Genomic DNA, 18386 nt, shown 5'->3' with positions numbered 1-18386 from the left:
CAATATTCTTTGTCAGCACCATAATTCAAATGTGTCAGTTCCTCTCTGATCTTTCTTATTCATTGTCCAGCTTTCACATGCATATGAGGCATTTGAAAATACCATCACTTGGGTCAGGCCCACCTTAATCCTTATGATATTTAAGGTCATATGTCAACTTCACTGGACCAGGATTCTCAATGGTTTGACAGCTAAGGTTTAATCAGCCCCCACGATGAGATCTGATCAAATGTAATCACTTCCAAGATGAAATATGCTATAAATAGCTAATCAATTCAACGAGAATTTCCTTGGAGTGTATGTAGCTTGCTTCCAACATACATGGATGTCTTGGAAAAGCTTGCATTTTGCTGGGTCCAGATCCTGCATCTGGTGTGTCATCTGATCTCCAGTTCTTTGGAATTAAGCCAGGTGCCTGCCATTTTTCCTGGTGATCCTGGGAGTTGTCAGCAGCCTGCTGTTTTACCTGCTCAGTTTGGGTTCATCAGCCCCTACAGCACGTGAGTCAGGAGAAACCTCCAGCCTGACATCTGATCCCACAGACTCGGAACTTCCTGCCTCTACAGCTCTGTGAGTCATTTCCTTGAGATAAACCTGTGTATGTGTGTTCTTTAGATTAGCAGTCCATTGCGCGTGCTCTCTCTCTCAAACACACACACAAACATGTTGCTGACACACACACATAACACACATATGTTGCTGTTAAGTGCTGTCCAGTGAATTCCAAATTGGTTAATGCGCCAGACTGCAAAGCTGTTTGAACTGCAATGTCGGCAGTTCAAGTTCACCAGCTGCTCCTCGGAAACCCTATACAGGGTCGCTATGGGTCGGAACCGCTCGACGGCACTTCACAACAACATATAGGGTTTCCAAGGCTTTAAACCTTCATGGGAGCAGAAAGCCTCATCTTTTTCCCACTAAGTGGTTCGCAGTCTAGTGCTTATCATATGGAGTCACTGTGCTTTTAAATATATATATAAAATTGGGCTTTTATACATGCACACATATATATTCCTGGTGTAGTGCTGTGGAAGGTAAGGTCGCTTTGAACCATCGACCTTGTGGTTCAAAGTGACCTTGCAGTCCAGCGCATTAACCCACAGCACCACACCAGGAATCCCAGAAACATATATGGGAGTCCTGGTGTGGCTAATGCATCAGATTGCAAAGTCGTTTGAACTGCAAGGTTGGTGGTTCAAGCTCATCAGCTGCTCCTTGGAAACCTTATACAGGGTCGCTATGGGTCAGAATCGACTCAATGGCACTTAACGACAACAACATATGTGTGTGTGTTTATGTGCCATGGAGTCAGTTTTGATTCATAGTGACCCTGTACAGGGTTTCCGAGGCTGCAAATCTTTATGGGAGCAGAAGGCCTCATCTTTCTCCCACAGAATTGCTGGGAGTTTTGAACTGCTGATCTTGAGGTTAGCAGCCCAATTCATTACCACTATGCTACTAGAATACACACACACACACACACATATAAAGGACAGTGGTTCGAACCTACCTTGGGAACCCTATACAGGATCACTATGGGTTGAAACCGACTCAGTGGCACTTAACAACATATACACACACATATATATTTGACACACACAGACACACATATACGTATATAAACGTCAGTGGTTCAAACCTACCAACTGCTCCTTGGAAACCCTATACAGCATCACTATGAGTTAGAACTGACTCCATGGCACTGAACAACAACTGTGTATACGCTTCACTGGTTTTTCTTCTCTAGAGAACCCAGCCTAAGACAGTCCTCAAAGTGACATCTATGTTCTTTAACACTTTAAAGAGGTATTTTGCAGCAGATTTCCCCAATGCAATACATTGGTTGATTTTTTTTGACTGTTGTATGTTGTTAGTGCCATCAAGTTGATTCCTACTCATAGCAACCCTGTACAAGGTTTCTGAGGAGCAGCTGGTAGGTTTGAACTACTGACATTATGGAGTCCGGTGCTTATCCACAGCATAGAGAGACCTAAATGTCCTGTATTTTCTTGTCAGTTCACTTGCTTTGTAATATTTATATATAACACAATCCATTAACTGAGTTCAGTGAAATGCAGTAGAACAAGTCTTGAGCACACACTCTTAGGGATGCCTCCTCTCCTTCAAGACCCTCAACAATCACATGCTGTCCTATTTTATATACACATGACCTGAAGATGTGTACAATGAAACTGCCCCTCCCAGAGTGGAAGTTTTCCTCATATTTGAGCATTTTTCCCTCTTTGCCTTGCCAATCCTGCCTCGGCCAATTCTTGTGAATTCTAACCCATCAAAACCATAAACCATTGCTGCCGAGTCGACCTGATTAGTAATGAGCCTATAGAACAAAGTAGACTGCCCCATAGGCTTTCCAAGGCTGTACATCTTTATGGAAGCAGACTGTCACAGCTTTCTTTTTACGGAGTAGCTGGTAGGTTCAAATAGCCATTGTCTCTAAGCCTTAACACTTCAGGTTCAATTTAACCTTTTGGTTACCAACCGAGTATATTAACCACTCTGTCATAAGGACTCCTTTATTGCCATAAGAAGTCCCCTGCAAAACCCTGCCCTTTTAGTCAGTATATTCCCTCACTATATCCTGTCTTTTCTATTTATTTTGACATAAAATGCTTACTTCCTTACCCTGTGTCCTATTTTATGACCTGAAGATGTGTACAATGAAACTGCCCCTCCCAGAGTGGACGGAAACCCTCAAATCTTTGCATTCTGTCCTCCACAAATACCTAAAGGAAAATTGCTGCCTGCTATTTAATCAACAAACCAAACATTTTGTGTTAAAAAGGAGAGCGAGAGGGAGAATTATATGTGACCTGTCGTAGTGGTCACACAAGTCCTTTAACAAACAATAGTCTGGAAAAGAAACCTGCATTTTGCAGACTGTCAAAGACTGCATTTTGCAGACTGCTTTACCATGTTGCCACTGTGAAAGGTGTGAAAGTGCAGCTGCACCATCTGCCAGGGCAGAGTGTGGCTTCACAGTCTAGATTATAGTCAGAACTGTAGGCAGTTTTTCCTGGATTCTTCATGATTTCCAGCCTTGCCCATAATTCCTTGGTCATTTCAAATGTTAAAGAGCACCAGAAACTTGTCCTGTTCAAATATAGACAAAATATTGACTGCAAACAGCTATATATCCTACTTGTCTCAGTTAAAACTTACATCTTATGCAGCAAGAATGTACATGTATGTGCGTTTGTGTGTATATATAGTGTGTCTTAAAAGCCTAAATTTAAATTCTCCATAGAATATTGTTGTTAGGTGCCATCAAGTTGGTACCGACTCATAGCGACCTTATGCACAGTAGAACGAAACTCTGCCCAATCCTGGGCCAGCCTCACAATTGTTGCCACGCTTGAGCCCATTGATGCTGCCACTTTGCCAATCCATCTTGCTAGGGGTCTTCCTCTTTTTCTCTGACCCTCCATCTTACCAAACATGATATCCTTCTCCAGCGACTGGTCCCTCCTGACAATATGTCCGAAGTATGAGAGATGAAGTTTGGCCCTCCTGGCCTCCAAGGAGCACTCTGGCTGCACTTCTTCCAATACAGATCTGTTTGTTCTTTTACTTAAATTCAGGATAAACTTTATATATATATATATATACACTTCCAAGTAAACATTCTGTAAAAGCTCCATTTAAGCTCTTTAACCCCTTCAGGAGAATCCGTGTAGGTTTGCCTTTAGGGAAACCATCTCTAACTAAGCTGCTTTCTTGTCATTGTCTCTAGGGCTTAACACTTCAGGTTCCGTTTAACTTCTTTCAGACTGCTGTACATAAAGACACAGGCCACAAAGGCCTCTTCCCCATACCCCCACTCCCAGTTTTGCCACTAGGTTACCACTAACTCCTGGCTGCTTACTGCCAGTAGTTTGGGTTTGTACTTCTGAGAACCTGGCAGTCAAAGTTCCCCACACCCATTTATAACCTTTCCCACCCTCCTTACATCTTCTCAGATCCTCTTCTCTACCCTTCCACTCAAGCATACATTCATTAGAATCTTAGCACACCAAGAGAGCTTAGATCCTGCCTAGAGTCTGCCCTATGCTGCTTCTGCCTAGATTCTGCTCTGTGCTGCTTCTGTCTAGAGGTCTTGCAGCATTCCTCTGCGTTTGTCTCATCCTGTACTTCACTCAGGACCCACTCAAAAAACTCATCTTTTCCACCTCAGTCGTTCCTCCTACCTCTGAAGGCCTTAGTAACTAAATGTGCTCAATACTCATTTACGCAAATGGGTAGCATGGTTGATTGCTTAATGTCCACAACGTTCTTTCATCTCAGTATGTACACCATTTACTGTTTGACATATCATCTCCTCCCATCAAGAAGTGCAATAAATTTTCTAGCCCTTAATTCTAATATGGGCTCGCCCTGTGACTTGTTTTGACTAATAGTCATAACTTTTGAAGTTAACATTGGAAGTAACTCTGGATGACTTCTAAGCTAGGTCTAAAGAGTTCTCATAGCTTCGCCACTCACTCCCTTGGAACCTTGAGGCACCATGTGAAGAAAGTCTGAACTAGTCTGCTGGAGGAAGAGAAATGTGGAGAGAGAGGCCCAGTCACCATACATATGAGACCATCTTAGACTATTCCATCCCACATTGTCAGAGACTATGACTCCCTGAGGGGACCCTTCATAAGACCAGAAGAAGAACCACCCAGCTCTTCCTCACCCAAATTGCTAATCCACAGAATTGTGAGCAAATAAAATTGTTGTTTTAAGCCACCAAGTTTTGGGACAATTTGTTATGCAGCAATACCGTAAATAACTAGAAGGGAGAGTTTATAGTGGTATATCCTCAGGGCCTATAGGATGTGGCAGTGGCAGGTATTCATTTAACAAATGTGTCATTGTGATGTCATTCCTCTCTTTGCTTAATAGACCACGAAGCCTCCCAAGCCTCATGTTTTTGGTTTTTTTTTCCAATGCTTTATTGTGAATTATGTGATTGTTTACATGGGAGGACATTAGCTTCACATTGATCCCATCAAAATCATTTCCTTGCCATGGTTATAATCCCCTCCATGCATCATCCACCAACTGAAGGTTATACCCCGCAAGCCTGCCCCCCTGTCGTCTGCTCACAGCCCCTCTTCCTCTCCAGGTCCAAAATCCCCAGCCACTCCATCTCCCCATGTCATCGTCTCTGTCTCCATCCCTGGAATCACTGCTTCTCTGGGTAGGCTTCCATTCTCTGCTCTTCTCCCTTGATGGTCCTAGGGACCGTCGCTCCTAGACTGCAAAGTTAATCACTCCCCTCCCTTTGCCATAAAATGTCTACCTTTACATTTCCAGCCCTTACAATCCATCCTGATAACAATTATTCACTATTGTATCGCAAGAGACCTATCTGCATCTCCTTTCATCGGCCCTGACTAGACAGAATGGATCCAATCTGGAGATTCTACCTTGCTCCATGTCCTCTGGATCTAGGTTCCCTCCTGAGAGCTTGTAAGCCAGTCACTTCTTGCCTCTGTAGCACCCCCAGTCTGGGTAGCCAATGTCCAATTTGCCCATCCCTGTCCTCTCCATGTGCGGAGGGGGTGGGAATGATCCTTGCTGTGAAGATTTGTTCCCTCTTTTGAGCTACTGCTTCCATAGGTGTGTGTCAAGTTCATCAAATTGCATCAGATTACTCTTTTTCCCTCGTCTTTCTTCTTCTGGTTGAGCTCTGATCATCCAGTCGTTGAAGCCAGGTCAAGTGGGTAGTATCTGCAGGTGTGGGTGTACTTGTGCATGTGCCCTCTCTTCTTATCAGCTAGACGCTTCACTCTCCACTCTAGTCCTCTGTGGCTATGTCACTGACTCTGGGTCCAAGAGTCCCCTGGACTTGCCACACTGTTGGTCAACCAGGTCTCCATCCAGGTTCATAGGAGCCTCATGTCTTCTTGACTTTCAAAACAGTTGCTTGGAGTCAACACAGTCTTCCAAAATAGCACCTTGTAGGTCTTCAATTCATTGGACCCACATCCATCCATCTTCCCCTTCACAACCTCATAACAGACTGTACCTCTACTCAACTCCATGATGCATCCTTTACTACTTACCCTCATTAATTCATCAGTGGTCTACCCCAGTATTATAAAGTTTTTCCCAATTTACCAGTCTTCCTTCATTACTCTCAACCCTCATTTCCTGACTCACATGTGCTTATAGTTAGGAGGAACTATAGAATTTCAGTTATGAATGAGGAAAGTAATGCTCAAATAAAAAATAAAAACAGAGAGTGTCTTATTACGTGATGACAGTGCTAAGACTAGGACCTACATCTCCTAATCTCACAGTTTATTTCCACACAGCTTATTTCTTAGTGGATTGCCAATTTATTGTCTTGTATCACATGATTAGAAGTTGTGCCTCACTGACTAGAGTGTGGAAATTCCTTGGAGGCAGGCATAATGCCTTCTCACCTTCTGCTTATCTGCACAAGATGCACGCACACCTGTGGCTACTGGATACATTATTGTTGTTGTTAGGTGCTGTCCAGTTGGTTCCGGCTCATAGCCACTCTATGCACAACAGAATGAAACACTGCCCAGTCCTGTGCCATCCCCACGTTTGAGCCCATTGCTGCTGCCTATGTGTCAATCCATCTTTGGAATCTTCCTGTTTTTCGCTGACCCTCCACTTTACCAAGCATGATGTCCTTCTCCAGAGACTGGTCCCTCCTGATAACATGTCCAAAGTATGAGAGATGAAGTCTTGCTATCCTGGCTTCTAAAGAGGATTCTGACCATACTTCTTCCAACAGAGATTTGTTTATTCTTCTGGCAGTCCATGGTACTTTTAATATTCTTCTCCAACACCATAATTCAAATGCATTGATTCTTCTATAGTCTTTTTTTATGCATATAAGGCTATTGAAAATGCCATGGCTTGGGTTAGGTGCACCATTTTCCTCAAACTGATGTGTTTGCTCTTTAACATTGTAAAGTGGTCTTTTGCAGCAGATTTGCCTAATGCAATATATCGTTTGCTTTCTTGACTGCTGGTTCCATGAATATTGATTGTGGATGCAAGCAAAATGAAGTCTTTGCAAACTTCAATCTTTTCTCCAGTGTTGTTGTTGTTGTGAAGTGCTGTCGAGTCGGTTCCGACCCATAGTGACCTTGTATAGGGTTTTCGACACTTAGTAATCAGTAAATAACTCTTAATTGACATTTAAGAAACAATTATGCTTGAAACATTGGAACATTGGTGATTCAGTGGTAGACTGAAGTTTGATTCCTAGTCAGTGTACCTCAAATGCAGCTACTACCCAACTGTTAGTAGGGGTTTGCATGTTGCTACTGCTAACTGCAAGGGTGGTCGTTCAAATCTGCTAGCCGATCTACAGGTGAAAGATGAGGTGTCTGTTCCCATAAAGATTTACAAACTCGGAAACCCTATAGAGAGTTGCTATGACAGTAGGGTTGGTTTTGATTTTTCGGTATGATTCTAAACATGTCTCAGCAGAGCTTCTACTCTAAGACAGACTAGGAAGAAAGGCCTGGAGATCTACTTCCAAAAATCAACTAATGAAAACTCTCTGGATCCACAGTCAATCATAGAATTAGGCAGCCTTTCATTCTATTGTGCGTGGAGTTGCTGACTTTATGGCAGCTAACAACAGCAACAACAATGCTTAGAACTATTGTGTTTGCAGTAGTAATTACATCTGTATGCGCTTCTCAAGACTGTAAGAACTGAAAATTTTAAATGGTAAATTATACTGTCTTAGGCTGGGTTCTCAAGAGAAGCAAAACCAGTGAAGAGTATATCTATAAAGAAGTTTATATCAAAGAAATGGATCACACAGTTATATAGGTGGGCAAGTCCTAAGTCCGTGGATCAGATGTCAGGCTGGAAGCTTCTGACTCACGTAGCTGCAGGGCTGATGAACCAAGATCAGCAAGTCAGATGGCAGGCAGGCAGGTAAGATTGTGGGCTTCTGGTGACTCCCAGGATTGATACACAATAAAGCAGACCATTGATTGAAGTCCAAAGAATTAGAGGTCTGATGATGAGCCAGATGCAGGGTCCAGACCCAGGAAAAAGCAACAAGTTCTGGCTAAGTGTCCAATATATTTGGAAACAGGCCACACCCCTGAGGAAGCTTCCTTTCAGTTGATTGGCTGTTCATAGCAGATCTCATCTCATCATGGGGTATTACTACATCTTAACTGCGAAAACCACTGAGAATCCTGGTCCAGTCAAGTAGACACAAAACCTTAACTAAAATATACTTTATGAAAATTTTAAATTAGGGTATAATTCAAAACAGTTATGCTCATGAAATCCATTTACATGATAAATTTGGCTAAATGTATAGGTAACATATTACTGTGTAAAAAGAAATTTGGCCCTTTGAAAATAAATTCTAGAATACTCCTATAACCAGCACTCAGTAAATTTTCACTGCTTTCCTACTTGCACATGAATGCTTCTTGATCATCTGTCAAGGTTTCTAAAGAAAGCATTTCTACCATAGGAAGATGGCTGGATCTCAGATTGTTTTTAAAGGTAATTAAAAGACCTGTCTTAGAATGTGTGTATGTCAGTGGTTCAGACCTACCATCTGCTCCTGGGAAACTCTATACAGGGTCATATGAGTTGGAACTGACTCTACGGCACTTAGCACCAATTGTACTATTTTAAAGACTGGGCCTCCAGGACCTTACTTTTACTTTGAAAGCCTTAGACTTAGACACAAAATAAGCCATTTAATAAGTTGCTTTCAAGTCAATTCTGACTCATGGTAACCCCGTGTATGCTAGAGTAGAAGTGTTTTATAGGGTTTTCAATGACTGGTTTTTAGAAGTAGACCTTTCTTCCCAGGTACCTCACTGAGTGAATTTTAACCTTTCCGTTAGCAGCCAAGCACGGTACTCTTAATTGTTTGTTGTTAGTTGCCTTCAAGCTGATTCGGACTTATGGCGGCCTCATGTGTGCAGAGTAGAACTGTATTGCAGTGTTTACATGGCTGTGACCTTTCAAAACTAGATTACCAGGCCTGCCTTTAGAGATTCCTGTGGATGGACTCAAACTGCCAACATTTGAACTAGCCAGTGGTAGCTGTACAGTAACTGCTTTTGCACCACCCATGAACTACAAATAAACCATTGTTGTGTTTTGATTCCAACTCATTAGTGACCCAGTGTGACAGTAGAACTGCCCCACGGGGTGTCCTAGGCCATAATCTACAAGAGCCAGATAGCTAGGTCTTTTCTCCCAAGAAGCCACTGCTGGGTTCAAACCGCCAACCTTTGGTTTTTCAAGCTGAGCACATAACAATGACAGCATCAGGGTTCCCGTAATAAACCATTAACCCACTGCCTTCAAGTTGATTCTGACTCCGAATGATCTTATAGAAAAGAGTAAAATTTTCCCATAGGGTCTCCCTACAGAAGCAGGCCGTCATATCTTTTTCCTGGGTTGAAACTGTTAAACTTTTGGTTGGCAGCTGAGTTCTCTAACCACTGCTCCATCAGGACTCCTCTAATAAACCATTTGTGTTGTTAAGTGTCATGTGGTTCCGACTCATAGTGACCCTGTATAGGGTTTCCAAGGAGGGCTTGAACCACCAGCCTTGCAGTTAGCAATCCAGTGCTTCTCCTACAGCACTACACCAGGACTCTAGCCCCTGTTAATAAAAATTACTTAAAACTAGAAATAAATCAAAAGGATGACCGCATGTCCTTTTTTTTTTTTTTACTTTTTGGAAAGTACTGTCATTTGTTTTTGTTTTTTTTTCTTAAATGTTTTATTGTGAATTATGTGATAGTTTACATGGGAGAACATTAGTTTTACATTCATTCTTCTATTGTATATCGTCTCATTGCCATGGTTACAATCCCTTTCATGCAGTCCCCCGTGCCCCCCAGGTCTTCAGCACACCATCGCTTTCCCTCTCTGGATCTAAAGTCTCCAGCTGCTCCATCGCTCCACCTCATTATCTCTAGCTCCATTTCAGGCATCACTGCTTCTCTGGGTAGGGTCCCGCTCTCTGCTCTTCTCCCTTGATGGTCCTAGGGACCTCCGCTCCTAGACTGAAAAGTTAATCACTCCCCTCTTTGCTATAAAACGTCTACCTTTACATTTCCAATCCTCACAATCAGTCCTGACCGCATGTCCTTTTATCATTGTAACTAGAGCATTGACTGACTAAGGAAGACTGTAGAACTGATGCATTTGAGTTACGGTGCTAGAGGAGAATATTAAAACTACCTTGGACTGCCAGAAGAACCAACAATCTCTGTTGGCAGAAGTACAGCCAGAATGCTCCTTGGAAGCAAAGCTGGAGAGACTTCATCTCTCATACTTTGGACGTATTATCAGGAGGACCTGTCCTTGGAGAAAGACAGGTAAAGTGGAGGGTCAGTGAAAAAAAGGAAGACCCCCAACAAGATGCATAGACACAGTGGCAGCAAGCAGTGGGCTCAAGCATAGCAAGAATTGTGAGGATGGCATAGGATTGGGCAATGTTTTGTTTTGCTGTGCATAGATAGGATCACTATGAGTCAGAACCTACTCCACAGCACCTAACGACAAGAACATTGGATGAGAAGGAGTCATCCATGTATTATTTAATTCTCTAGGGGATTATACCTTTGTGTGGTCAATGATTAGGATCTAGACTCTGAAATGTAAAGAGAAATTTAACTTTTTAAGTCTTTCAACTTACAGATTGTTGTCAGGCAGAAATGCAGAAATTTCTGTCTGGTTGAAGAAATCACCCTGAAGATTGCAATTTAATTTTCCTGTAGGACATTAAAGGAGCCCTGGTGGCACAGTGGCTAAAGAGCTTGATTGCGAACCAGAAGGTTGTTGGTTTGAAGCTGCCAGTGGCTCCACAGGAGAAAGTTATGACAGTTTGCTTCTGTAAAGATTTGCAGCCTTGGAAAACATGTGACTACTCTGTACTCTAGGGTCGCTGTGAGTCAGAATCAACTTGATGGCAATGGGTTGATTGGGTTTGGTAGGACATTAACCATTTAAAAATCTAATTTAGAAGTCTTCTGTGACTCTGTAGGGTAAGCACTGGACTGCTAATCACAGGGTCAGTGGTTCAAGCCTACTAGCCACTCTGTGGGAGTACAATGAGGCTTCCTGCTCCTAGAAAGATTTACACTCTCAGAAACCTCATACAGAGTCACTATGAGTTGAAACCAACTCGACAACACTTAACAATAGTCCAGCTTTCTTTCTCCGCACCCCCAGCATTCTTTCTTTCAATGCCTATACTATATATTGTTGTTATTGTTAAGTGCCTATATACACCGTCTCTAAAATATTATTTACATCCTGTTGGTTACTTCACTAATAAATTTTTGTCATATGTTCCTCCTACACTTGCATGTAAGTCATGTTTTTTATTGTATTTTGAAGCCCCAGACATCCTACAACATTGCCTGTGGAACATCCACTACTTTTTGCTAGTTTTAATGTTGTAACCTTGAAACAGCTTTGAGATGATGCTGCTATGTGAAGAGGTCGTCACAGAAAAAAGATTGGACTGCTTTGCCAGATGCTCAAGAACACAGCATAAAGACTTTCTGGAGCTACTCTCACATGAGAAACTGATGCTGCTTCCTATCATAATGTTATGTATGGCATCAATAACCCATTGTTTAGGAGCCTAGGGCAGACAGACTTAAAGAAAGTCCTTCTTTCCTGTCAAACACTATTCCTATAGGCCACCTTTGCTAGTAGTGGTAATACAAATAACTATGTTGTAGCAATAAGAATTGATAAACTACCAGCTGCCTCAAAAATCTAATAGCTTTGGCAAAACATACTGCTGCTTGTCATATAGCCTCCTCTTCCCTAACAGGTTTTATTTTAACACTTTCCATTTCACACTATTGAATAGCATAATCCAATTAACAAACAGCAAATGCCCACTGCATTTCAGGCACTATGGTCCATTTACGCTTCCTGCCCCCTGTTCCCAAAACAGGTTCAATTTTTTATTTGCAGTTTCCCAGGATGAAAATGCAGAACAGAGCCTAATAGGGTTGTGTTGTACCCTGTCAGCACCCAAAGAACTCAAAATGGAGTCAAGCAAAAATGTGGGGTTTTCACATTAATAAGAGCTCAGCTACTTACAGGAGCACTGCGAATTAGATTTGTACATATTTCCAATATCCCTGGGAAACAAGGAGGGGAGGTTAGAGCATGGTTCTCTAACAACTGGCATTTATAAATATTCTGAGTCAGCTTGACAATTTTATCAAGACAGGCATAAAATAAATGTCTCACAATAGAAAGTCAAATTCAGAAATAATCCAGGAATGGCGCTCATTCATACAAAAGGATCAACATGCCAACTTTCCTTGCAACATAGGATTTTTTCTGCAGAGGAAATCTATCAGACTTCTAAAACACCAGGGAAAAAAGTAGGGTAGAATGGACTAAGGATATATGGAGCAAGTGTAAGGAGAAACTCAACCCATTTTTATCCTGGTGACTTAAAAAACAACAACAACAAAGCAAACCAGATGTTCTTTCTGTAATATTGCACAATAAATAATCAGTAGGGTCAATTTCTGCCCTGGAACGTAGTGAGCTGGAAAGAACATTGCAGCCCACCCACACAATGCAGATGATTCAGACTACCTTCAAATTCGTGACTTATCAAAAGCATCACAGAGGAGTACATTTTTTGCCCATTTAAAAAATGATTTCTTAATGTTGAGGTTTTTCTTTTTTCTTTTCCATTAACATCTTTTGTTGGTTATGTTATTTGCAAATATTTTCTCTCTGTCCGTAGCTTGACTTTTTAGATCTCTTAACAGTGTTATTTATTCATGGAGTAAAAGTTATCATTTTAAAGAAAAGATTCTGCTTTTTGAGCTCATGACTAAGAATCCTTTGGTTAACCCTAGGTCAGAACAATTTTCTCTTACTTTCTTCTAAAAGGTTTTGATGGTTTTACATTTTATATTTGGTCATCATGCTTGGTGGAGAGTCAGTGAAAAAGAGACTCTCCACAAGATGGTTGGCCACAGTGACTGCAACAATGGACATGTGAGGATGGCACAGAACAGAGCAGTGTTTAATTCTGTTTTACATAGGGTCGCTATTCTTCGGAGCTGACTCAGTGACACCAAGAAACAACAGTGCCAATTTTAAGGAGCGCTAATAGTGCTGTGGGATAGGCATTGGGCTGTTGACTGCACGGTTGGTGGTTCAAACCCACCAGCCTCTCTGTGGGAGTAAGATTTACAATCTTGGAAATCCTATATAGGGTCGCTATAAGTCAGAATCAGTTTGATGGCAGTTGGTTTTTATTTGTTTGGTGGCACTGTAGGTAAAGCACTTGGCAGGTGAACAATAGGTCAGCTGTTCAAACCCACCAGTCTCTCTGCAGGAGATAGATGTGGCAGTTTACTTCCATAAAGATTTGCAGCCTTGAAAACCCTATGGGCAGTTCTATTCTTTTCAATAGGGTTACTGTGAGTCAAAATCAACTCAATGACAGTGGGTTTGTTTTTTGAGTTTGATACCATTTTGAGTTAATCTTTGCATATGGTGTAAAGTTTAGAATCAGTTACCTATATTTGTGTGGATCTGTTCCTGAGCTCTTTTTTGCTCCATTGATCTGTGTGTTTATCACTTCACTAATACCACTGCCTTGATTACAGTAGCTTTCTGTCAGGGTGAAATGAAATAATAGCTAGACAGGAAAACTTGAAATGGAAAAATTGGAGGTTGAAGCCCTGGAATTAGGAGACTCAAAAGAGGCATAATGGGCCCTTTCTAGAGCGTGACATAGGAGATTGGATTATTTCCAAGACTGGAGAGCTACACACATTTAGAGTGTTGGGGTCACCCTCCATCTGTGAGTGGGTCACTGCTGTTTCTGACTCTGCCTTTCAAGAGATTTGGTTGCTATGCAATGCACACTCTGCCCTTGTTTTCTAAGAAGGTGATTATGTTTTTAACAGGGCATTAACCTATAGTTTTTCCCATTCTGATTATTGTTTTGATTCACCCACATTTTCTAAGTTTGGATCTGTTCTGGTTTCATGTCATTGGCCATGACTGAACTGTAGAGACACCTATTCAAAGTCCTGCTTTTGTATATGTTGTTGTTAGATGCTGTCGAGTTGGTTCCAACTCATAGCAGTCCTCTATAGAATTTCTGAGGAACAGCTGTTCCTGTTGGTTTGAACTGCCAATCTTGTGGTTAGCAGTGCTTACTTATTCTACAGTGCCACACCAGAAGTAAGTTTTAAAATCAACTATGATTCACCCAACTTCATTTTCAAAATTGTTTCAGTTCTTTTGTTGTTCCTTACATATTTTAGAATCAACTTGTCTATACCTACAAAAAAATTTTGCTGGGATTTATTAGAATTAGGTTAAATCAGTTGATGAATTTTGGGAGATAATTGACACCTTTTATATGTTTAGTTTTGCATCAATATACCATGTTTCTCATTTATTTAGACTTTTTTCAATTTCTTCCATCAATATTTTGTAGTTTTCAGCATACGGGTCTTGCACGTGTTTTGTTAGAGTTATACCTAAGTACTTAATTTCTTTGGAGCTATTGCAAGTGATGCATGTTTTTAAAAAATTTAGTTTACAGTGTTTTTGTTAAGTGTCATTAAGTTGGTTTTAACTCATAGCAACCCTTTATAAGGTTTCTGAGGAGTCCTGGTGGGTTTGAACTGCTGACATTGTGGTTAACAGTCCAGTGCTTATCCTGTAGCATTGCACCAGTACTCCAGCCTACACAATAAGAAACAAAAATGAAAGAAAGAAAGAAAGAAAAAGAAAAAGCATACAGATTGATTTAAAAGGGGAAATAGAACTATCCCTACTTGGAGACAACATTAATTGTCTGCTTAGAAAATCACAAGGAATCTACCAAAACTAGCGAACAAGCAAAAATCCTCAGCTAATAAGTTAGTATAGCAAAGTAGCATGATTTAAAATTACAACACAAAAATCAATTGAATTTCTATAGATTTTCTGTTTAATGGCGTCAAGTCGATTCCGACTCTTAGCGACCCTATATAGGGTTTCCGAGGAGTGGCTGGTGAGTTTGAACTGCTGACCTTGCAGTTCAAATTAAATTTGAGGTCAAATGCTTATCCTAAGCACCATACCAGGACTCCAAATAATTCTTACAAATTAAGAAAACAACTAAATTGTACAAGGACAAAAGAACCTACATGAATGGCTAATAAAAAAAGGATGAAGAGATGCTTGACATTATCAGTTTAATGCAAACTAAAAGTACAGTGAGATACCACTATGGGCCCACTAACGTGAGTGTAATCCCAAAGACAGGTAGCATCAAGTATTGGTAAGAATGGGCAGAAACTGAAACCCTCATGCATTACTGATGGGAATATAAAATAATCACATTTGCAGTTCCTTAAAATAGTTAAACATAAATTTAACATAAAATTGAGCAATTTTATTCATAGGAATATAACCAAGAAAAATGAAAACCTATCCACACAAAGACATATACATGAATGTTCATATCAGCATGATTCGTGAGAACAAAAACCTGCAAATATCCCAAATGTCCATGCATACCACATTGAATACTGTTGTTGTTGTTGTTGTTGTTAAGAGCTGTCAAGTTGGCGCTCATAGCGAAGCTACGTAGGGTTTCCGAGGAATAAGCCTGTCTTAATGAAATCCTATTTGTAATCAGAATACATAGAATTTGAATACCTCTACATTGGGTCAAGTACTTTCCCAGATACTTTCTATTACTCAAGTCACAAGATAATCACAAGATGTAAATGTCACCCATTAACAATCAGATAAAACAAAAAGAGTAGCATTTGTGACCCACAAGCAATCTTAGATGTCTTAAGGACCCTTCAGGTAAAATTCTATAGCCGGTTGTACACAATATACCTGCCCTTGAGCAGTACAGAAAGTTATAAAAATTCCAGAGGCTGGGGTGAGGAACAAGGCAAACATGGCATGAGTTACACTAACTACAAACACAGAGTAAAATGATAGTACTCTAATAGATTACAAAAGTTTGAAAATTTAAAATCTGTTCAGGGGGTGCCAGGCCTTGATTTAGACCAGGCATTGTCAGTCAAATCAGGATTACTGCCTGTTTTCCTGTCATATCGCTTGCAAGCTAACAATGGGTTTCTCCTTTATAACTTGTTTAACAAAAAGAAAAAGAAGACTTAATATGAAATGTGAAAATGATACAAAATTCAAATTTCTGGTCCCATAAATCAACCTTTATTGTAACACAGCCATACCCATTTGTTTATATATTGTCTATGGGTTCTTTCATAAGGAGCTCTGGTAGTGTAGTGGTTATGAGTAGGGCTGCTAATCTCGAGGTCAGCAGTTCAAAACTACCAGCAGTTCTGCAGAAGAACGATGAGGCTTTCTGCTCCTGTAAAGATTTATGGCTTCGAAAACCCTATGCAGGCTCTCTATGAGTCAGACTGACTCCACAGCACATAATCACCATGGGTTCTTTCATGCTAACAGCATAGTTGATTAGTTTAAGATAAACACTAAATGGCTTGGAAACCTTAAAATGTTTCCTCTCTGGCACTTTGCAGAAAAAAAATTGTCAACCCCTGGTTCAGTTAATTGGGTTGGAGTGGTAGTGATCTGGACTGTGTGACAAGAGTAGCTAAATTCAAACTTTACCTTTTAAATAGTTATTTTAGGTTTAAGAAACAGTGGTTTTGATTTGCATTGATCTGAAGGCTATTGATGTTGAGCATATTTTCACATGTTTGTTGGACATTTGAGTATCCTCTGGTGAAATGTCTGTTCATGTCCTTTGCCCAGTTTTTTACTAGGTTGTCTTTTTTATTTTTAAGTGGAAGGCGTTTGCTATATATTTTAGATTTTAAGTTACCAGTTATATCATTCCCAAAGATTTTTTTCCCCAGTCTGTAGGTTGTCTCTTTACTGTATGAAAAAGTCATTTGATGAACGTAAGTATTTAATTTTTATATGGTCCCAGTTAAAGGAGCTCTGGTAGCATAGTGGCTATGCGTTGGGCTGCTACCCACAGGTCAGTAGTTTGAAACAACCAGCCGTTCTGTGGGAGAAAGAGGAGGCATTCTGCTCCTGTAAAGATTTACAGCCTTGGAAACCCTATGCAGGGTTACTATGAGTCAGAACCAACTCCACAGCACACCACCACCATTTTTGTTGTTGTGTTCAATAATCTATCATTGGGGTGGGGGTGGGGGGGAAGTCCCAAAGCTTTGTTCCTATACTTATGGTCTTACATTTAACTTTGAGGTCCTTGGTCTGTTTTGAATTAATTTTCATGTATGTTGTGAAGTATATGGATCGTGTTTGAATTTTCTGTATGTGGAAATCCAGTTTTACTAGTATCATTAGTTGAGACTCTTACTTCCCCATTGAATGTTGGGATTTATTTCTGGGTTTTACATTCTTTTCCATTGGTCTGTGAGTTGTCAGGGACTTGATGGCAATGTTGTTGTTTTTTTTTTTTTCTTCTTCTTTTTTTAAAAAAGGGGGTGTCTAGGTGTCTGTGATTAAACTAGTACCAGGCTGTAGTTTTCTTTGGTACCTTTGACTTTGATACCAGGGTAATGCTGACTTCATAGAGTTAAGAAGTATTCCTTTTTCCTCTACTGTCTGGAAGAGTTTGGGCAAGATTGGGGTCAGTTCTTTAAATGTTTGATAGCATTTTCCAGTGAAGTCTGGTCCTAGACTTCTCTTTTTCAGAAAGCTTTTTATTACTGATTCAATCTCTTCATTTGCTGTGGGTCTGCTTTTTTACTTCCTTTTGTGTTAATGTATGTAGTTTGTATACTTCTAGGAATTTGTCCATTTCATCAAAGTTATCAATTTTGTTGGATTATACCTGTTTGTAGTATTCTGTTATGATCTTTTTTACTTCTGTAGGTCAGTTATAATGTCTGTGCTTTTATTTCTTGTTTTTGGTTCTTTGCAAGTTCTTTGTTTCTTTGTCAGCTTAGCAAGCAAGTTATCAATTTTATTTATCCTCACAAAGAACCAACTTCTGGATTTGTTGACTTTCTCTACTAGTTTTCTATTCTGTATTTCTTTTATTTCAGCTCAGATAGTTACTATTTCTTTTCTTCTAGTAACTTTGAATTCCTGGTGTGGTGCTATAGGATCAGCACTGGACTGCAAACCACAGGATCAGCAATTCAAACTGACCAGCTGCTCCTCAGAAGCCCTATACAGGGTGGCTGGGAGTCAGAACTGACTCAGTGGCACTTAGCAATTTAGCAACAAGTAGCTTTAGGCTTAGTTTGCTTTTCTTCTGTAGTTCCTCAAGCTGTAGAGTGAGACTATTTATTTTAGACTTTTCAATCACATTTTTTGAGTTGTGCAACCATTCTTACCCTCTTTTCTAAGTTTTCTTC

This window comes from Chrysochloris asiatica, unplaced genomic scaffold (genome assembly GCF_000296735.1).
Source record: "Chrysochloris asiatica unplaced genomic scaffold, ChrAsi1.0 scaffold00062, whole genome shotgun sequence".
Classification (NCBI taxonomy): domain Eukaryota; kingdom Metazoa; phylum Chordata; class Mammalia; order Afrosoricida; family Chrysochloridae; genus Chrysochloris; species Chrysochloris asiatica.
The sequence above is the reverse complement of the archived record's forward strand: the minus strand, read 5'-3'. Positions refer to the sequence as shown.